Source organism: Pollicipes pollicipes, unplaced genomic scaffold (genome assembly GCF_011947565.3).
Source record: "Pollicipes pollicipes isolate AB1234 unplaced genomic scaffold, Ppol_2.1 Scaffold_3447;HRSCAF=4054_pilon_pilon_pilon, whole genome shotgun sequence".
Classification (NCBI taxonomy): Eukaryota; Metazoa; Arthropoda; class Thecostraca; order Pollicipedomorpha; family Pollicipedidae; genus Pollicipes; species Pollicipes pollicipes.
The window spans coordinates 35,588,669-35,595,471 of NW_023596297.1; the positions used below are offsets into that span (position 1 = coordinate 35,588,669).

Below are 6,803 nucleotides of genomic sequence, written 5' to 3' on the forward strand. Positions count from 1 at the left end.
AAATGTCACCCTCTTTCTATCCCTCTCAATATGAGCTGGGCATTTGTCACTGAGACGGACAGCCATGCCCAAACTTTGTACAATATCTGAGAAACTCGTAGCGGCCTCATGACTGTCGTGACCTTCGGTGCATAGCAACAGACTGCAGACCTAATTACGAAAGGAGGCAGGATGGAGCCGGGCGGACGATAATCAGTCGCACAATGGCGGCGGCCAGCAGGCCGGTGCACACCGTCGGACATCCGCGGACGGCCAGCCGGCCGGCGCACACCGTCGGACATCCGCAGACGGCCAGCCGGCCGGCGCACACCGTCGGACGTCCGCAGACGGCCAGCCGGCCGGCGCACACCGTCGGACATCCGCAGACGGCCAGCCGGCCGGCGCACACCGTCGGACATCCGCGGACGGCCAGCCGGCCGGCGCACACCGTCGGACATCCGCGGACGGCCAGCCGGCCGGTGCACACCGTCGGACGTCCGCAGACGGCCAGCCGGCCGGCGCACACCGTCGGACATCCGCGGACGGCCAGCCGGCCGGCGCACACCGTCGGACATCCGCGGACGCCGGTATCCCAGTGAGGGTTCAACACGCGGTGATGCCGCAACAGGGCAGGTTCGCAGACGGTCGGCGACCGCGTCATTATGCCGTTGGCGGGGACCGCGGAGGAGACGATGCACTGCCATGCCACAGAGGTATGCAGACACCTCTATTAAATTGAATAGCTTTCATGAAAGGATTTGGAAAGCATTTCGACGGTGCTATTTCAATTGAGACATGCAATCTCGCAATGAGCTGAATGACACCTGACCCGAACTGCTTCGTGCGGTCACAAGAGCCTGAATTATCGGGATTCCGCCACAATCGAGACAATGTGATGGCCACTCAGCGGAGCTGCATTCGACAAATGGCACTTCACCAACAGGAGAGCCATGGGTTAGGTCATGTCAAACGTTTGGAGGTCGACAATGCTGACGCAACTCAGCCGCGATTACCCAGCAAGATAGTGAAGGGCTCTCCTGTATCTGCTCCATCTGTATCTGCGGCGATAAAGGTGAAGATAGCGGTCATGTTCGAGAACCGTGCATGCTCGTACCATCTTGACACTAGGCACGTGATTGCAGTACGCAAATGCAAGAGGGTGGAAGAGCCGGCATAGCGGAGTACCATTCGCCAAATCCGTGACGCAGCCTCCCCGCAGCTTGATTAACAGCCGCCCTTGGATTCTTATATCAATATTTTGTTATCTACAGGGCCTATGAACCATTAGTTCCGGAGTTTTATGTGGGTAATGAATGGAATTTGGTTGCAAAATGCTGCATGATAATGCATGAGTTGCATGATAGGATGTAGTCTGCCTTTCCACATAGACCCACCGGTCTCGCCAGTTTTCAGGCTGCAGGATGACGAAACTGCCAAAAGACTTCAGAAATATATGAGTGACATTACGGGATTCCAACAGACACTTCAACGGCGAAAAACTAAGCTTGTTGACGTTGAATTTGTAATCTCCTGTTTTTGTTAACGCAAGCAGGCTGGCCACCCCGGTCGCTCCAGCAGCAGGGGTGACCCACAAGGGTACAGCTCACGTGGCTATCATCCAGTCGGCATTACATCAGCTCATCTGTACCATCAGAGCGTGCAGCATATGCCTGTCACAAGACAGCTGGGAGCAGTCTTGTGACACTAGGGACGGACTGAAGGGAGACCCCCAGTCGAGCGCGCCCGGCGTGATGCAACTGGGGCAGTCACGACGGGCTTTCACGGGCCCGCGCCCCATGGAGAGATGACGAGGTGGGCGGCCTTCGCCACACAGCACTGACCTGACCGACTGTGTGCTGACGTGTCCGACAGTGTACTAACGGGTCCGACAGAGCACTGACCTGACCGACAGTGTACCGACGTGTCCGACAGCGTACTGACCTGACGGACAGTGTACTGACGCGTCCCTCTGTGTACTGACGTGCCCGACAGCGTACTGACCTGACGGACAGTGTACTGATGCGTCCCTCTGTGTACTGGCGTGCCCGACAGCGTACTGACCTGACCAGCAGTGTACCAACCTGACCGACGGTGTGCTGACGTGTCCGACAGTGTACTGACCTGACGGACAGTGTACTGACGCGTCCCTCTGTGTACTGACATGTCCGACAGTGTACTGACCTGACCAGCAGTGTACCGACCTAACCGACGGTGTGCTGACGTGTCCGACAGTGTACTGACGGGTCCGACAGTGTACTGACCTGACCAGCAGTGTACCGACCTGACCGAGTGTACTGACGTGTCCGACAGCTACTGACGTGTCCGACATACACCATCGGATAATGACATGTCCGACAGTGTACTTACGTGTCCCAGAGCCACTGACGTGTCCGACGGAGTTCTGACCCGCCCTGGACCACCAGGCCTGACCTACCCTGGAGTCCTGACCTGCCCTGCCGTTTACTGACCTACCATACCGGGCGTCCGTGGCGGCTCGCTTGCGGGCAGACGGTCGGACCGGTCCCGCCTGGAAACACGCCCAGTGGGCACAGTGAGGTGGCGCCATGGTCAGCAGACAGCGCTGGGCCGGCTCTAGCCCCGCCTGGAAACACGCCCAGTGGGCACAGTGAGGTGGCGCCATGGTCAGCGGACAGCGCTGGGCCGGCTCTAGCCCCGCCTGGAAACACGCCCAGTGGGCACAGTGAGGTGGCGCCATGGTCAGCGGACAGCGCTGGGCCGGCTCTAGCCCCGCACGCCGGCGCCACAGGCAAAACCAGACCCGCTCAAAACGGCACCATTTCGGAAAACATCGCGACACCAGACGGCTGAATCAACAGAGTAACCAGAACCAGCTCACTCAATCTGAAATTCATGCTGGTTAGACTTTTTTATTATTTTGTGTGAAGTCCCTGGTACTGAGAAGAGTTTCCTTCCCCAGGGCACCCTGCAGCACACCTCTGTTACATTCTCGTCACGTTACGCGCCGCACCTGTCGGCGGAGTGGCGCGCACCACTCGGCCGGCTCCTGGGTGCCGTCCCCGAGGACGAACACGGCCCGGGCCGCCTGGCGCGCCACGTGCTCCTCCACGCGGCTGGCGCCCACCAGGGCCGCGTTACCGTGCGTGTGCTGCACACCGCACGATTCTGGAAAGCACCGGGGTATCAAACAGTCGTGCCCTCTATGCATTCCGCGGAGGGACGACCATAACGCTACGCGGTTACTTGGTTTCGCATATCAGCCAGTTCACCATGAGTATTTGACCATCAAAAACATCGATGTGGAAACAACTGACCACATGGATAAGCCGCTGAAACAAAGGACGAAGTAAAAACAATTTTCCGTTCACTACATGAGGGTGAGAAACACGTTGCTTACTAAGTGCGGCATCCAGGGGCGCCGTGCTAGGTGTTCGGGTTTGGGCAGTCTCCGACGGCGACGGTGCCTCCACCTCGTCTCCAGATGTCAGCACCTGCTCGTCGTCGGAGGGCGCCACTGTCGTGTAGTCGCTGACCGTGAGGCCGGCCACGCCGGTCTGTACGGTGGGCAGCGCGGCCGTCGCCTCCTGCTCTACTGGGGACGGCACTGACGTCAGAGGGCGGACCGAGTCCAGCGAGCAGCCCCAACGGACGGAGCAGCATGGCGCCGCTGCCAAACAGATATGAAAGATGGGGGCTGATGACTTCAGCTGGTATACTGAAAAACTCACGTTCACAATATCAGGATTGTTAGGGCTGGTTAAAAAATTACCGCCAACAGTTAGGAAAATAAAGGATGGCGTTGGACAGCCGTGATTGTGACGCTCTCAGTGTCATTCTCATGACGTAATTTAAAGGTTACTTGCCATCCTTTACCTAGCACTTCATGGTACGTCGAAGATCACCTATTGTCAGTAAAATTCGAAACCCCAACACCAGGAGCCAACGGTGCGTGCTTTCCCTCCCTGCCTGTCGCTCGATGGTGGCGTGTCGCACCATGGCCGGTGGAGACCCTCCAGCCGGCGGTGCCGCCCCGCCCCGCCTCGCCCGCCGGTCGGGGGTGGCACATGACGCTCCAGCCGGCGGTGCCGCCCCGTCCCGCTCCGCACCGCCCGCCGGTCGGAGGTGGCGTGCCGTACCGTGGCCGGTGAGGAGGCGCTCCAGCCGGCGGTGCCGCCCCGCCCCGCCCCGCCCGCCGGTCGGAGGTGGCGTGCCGTACCGTGGCCGGTGAGGAGGCGCTCCAGCCGGCGGTGCCGCCCCGCTCCGCACCGCCCGCCGGTCGGAGGTGGCGTGCCGCACCGTGGCCGGTGAGGAGGCGCTCCAGCCGGCGGTGCCGCCCCGCCCCGCCTCGCCCGCCGGTCGTCGGTGGCGTGCCGTACCGTGGCCGGTGAGGAGGCGCTCCAGCCGGCGGTGCCGCCCCGCCCCCCCCCCCCCCCCCCCCCGCCGGTCGGAGGTGGCGTGCCGTACCGTGGCCGGTGAGGAGGCGCTCCAGCCGGCGGTGCCGCCCCGCCCCGCCCCGCGCCGCCCGTCGGTAGAGGGCGGCGTGCCGTACCGTGGCTGGTGAGGAGGCGCTCCAGCCGGCTGTGCCGCCCCGCCCCGCCCCGCGCCGCCCGTCGGTAGTAGGGCGGCGTGCCGTACCGTGGCCGGTGAGGAGGCGCTCCAGCCGGCGGTGCCGCCCCGCTCCGCCCCGCGCCGCCCGTCGGTAGAGGGCGGCGTGCCGTACCGTGGCTGGTGAGGAGGCGCTCCAGCCGGCGGTGCCGCCCCGCCCCGCCTCGCCCGCCCGGTCGGTAGAGGGCGGCGTGCCGGTACCGTGGCTGGTGAGGAGGCGCTCCAGCCGGCGGTGCCGCTCCAGCAGCCGCTCAGTCAGCCGGCCGTCCTCGCGCAGGCGCAGCAGGTTGGCTAGGCCGAACAGCTCGCCGGCGCGGCGGCCGGCCGAGGCGGCGAACAGGGCGCGGCCCGGCGCCGCCCTCCAGCGCCACCGTCGCCAGCTGCTGCTTGTACACCTGGCGGCGCAAAGGTAACCGGACACAAAGTCAAAAGCCAAGAAGTCAAGGGACACATGGTCATAGGAGATACGGTCGAATGGCAAAAATTCAAAAGGGGTAAAAGCCAAACATCAAAAAGGCAAAAAGTTAAAAAGTCACAAGGACAAAGAGCTGCATGGCAAAAAGCGAAGGAGATACAAAGCAGAATGCAAAAGGTCAAACATACAAAATTCGAGAGGATACAGTTCGCATGAATAATGCCAAACGGCAAAAGCTAAAAGAATAAGAAGCCAAAAGGCAAAACGTCCCATGTTTAAAAGTAAAAGAAAGTTGAATGCGGCAAGTCAAAAGATACACCAAATGTAAAATGTTACCATGGTGAACGCCCAAAAGGGATAGCAGACCACAACAAAGTAGGCTTCCCCACTTGTCTCCCACTTCCCTTGTAGCCTCCCACTTGTATGTAAAAAGGGAAACGACAAGTCTAAGAAATCCCAGTCAAAATGAAAGAAATGTCTGAGAGACCTGAAGCAAGTAAGTCAGAAAGAACTCTCGTCCATGACTGCGCGGGGCATTTCCCGCTCAAATTCAGGGAACTCCGTGGGCTCTGCTCAGCCACGAGGTCTACGCGTCTCATTTGTGTTTAGGCTGGGCCTCCTTTACATGTTAGCAATGGCCACTTGTACGCCTGCAGTAGCCCTCTTGTTGTGGGTGTGGTCAGTGGCGGTGTAACAGGGAAGGAGACGGAGCAGTTACACACCCATTTGTTTTTTGGACATTTTCTGCAACAAGTCGTAAATTTGACTGTAGTTTCTACACTAAGTGTGCCTACTTACAGAGTTCATTAAAAACGAAGAAGTTACCCCCATCTCAATATTTGCCCACACAATTGTTAAAACTATATCATTTATCAGACAGTTTGATAACACCAACCGAATACTTTTGACAGTAACTTGCTTTCTGCTACTTAAACTGTACAATCACAAACATGGCTGCTTACAAGCAACAAGGTACGTTTACAGATTTTAGTACGTGCCTTCTGTCTAAGATTGTTTTTTGTTTCTTTCAATGGTCTCAGTAAGCTAACGAATGGGTTTACCCACGCCTTCCCAAAACCCGAGATGACCGAGCAGCATGACATACGCTTTCTCCAAATTAGAAAGGCACGGTACCGTTCTGAGGGGTTGAAACAGATAAGGGTGATGAAGTTATTGTGCGGATCTCCTTGCTCCTTTCCTGCCAATGCTCAAGAGACCCATTAGGTAGCCCCATCCAGGAGGATTCTCTGAGAGGATATTCCATTTTGTCTGGACCGTCTGAAACCGCCTGAAATGTTCTTCCATAGCTAAACATCCGCGGCACTGCCCGTCGGGGAAATGTCCTTTCATGACCATGGTTTGCTATGGTCGAAGGGATCTAAAGCAGATAAGCTAACAGGCATCACATGGCGGAAAAGCATCGTGATTTAGGACACCTACCCAGGGGGATATATTCCAACTGAGTTGAATAAGGGGCTTCAGCTCCCCCTCCCCAACACACACATGGACTTGTCCCCCGAGCTTTGGGAAAAGGGCGCCAAATCTGAGGAGAAACCTATTTGTTGGCAAATTTGGGGGTTGGCTGGACCATTTTTCACTGCTCAAAATTTCACCGTTCGGTCATTTTTCGCTGCCCACGACCATTTTCAGAAACTAAGACCTTGCACTTCTGTCACCCAAGAGGGCCCTTTTTCGGAAGGGCCCTCTCGAGTGACGGCCCTTGCTCCAAATCCAAAGCTGGAAACCGGCCTATGCTCCTTTTGCGGAGTTTCATAACCCATAAATGGCGTATTTCAAACTCGTTGAGCGGGGCTGGCTCTCCAAC

General features: G+C 58.2%; 1 pseudogene; it reads left to right on the forward strand.

Annotated features, from left to right (window-relative positions):
* The first annotated feature begins 203 nt into the window (after positions 1-203).
* The window catches only part of LOC119092500 (uncharacterized), a 22,456-nt pseudogene continuing 15,856 nt past the window's right edge, over positions 204-6,803 (forward strand).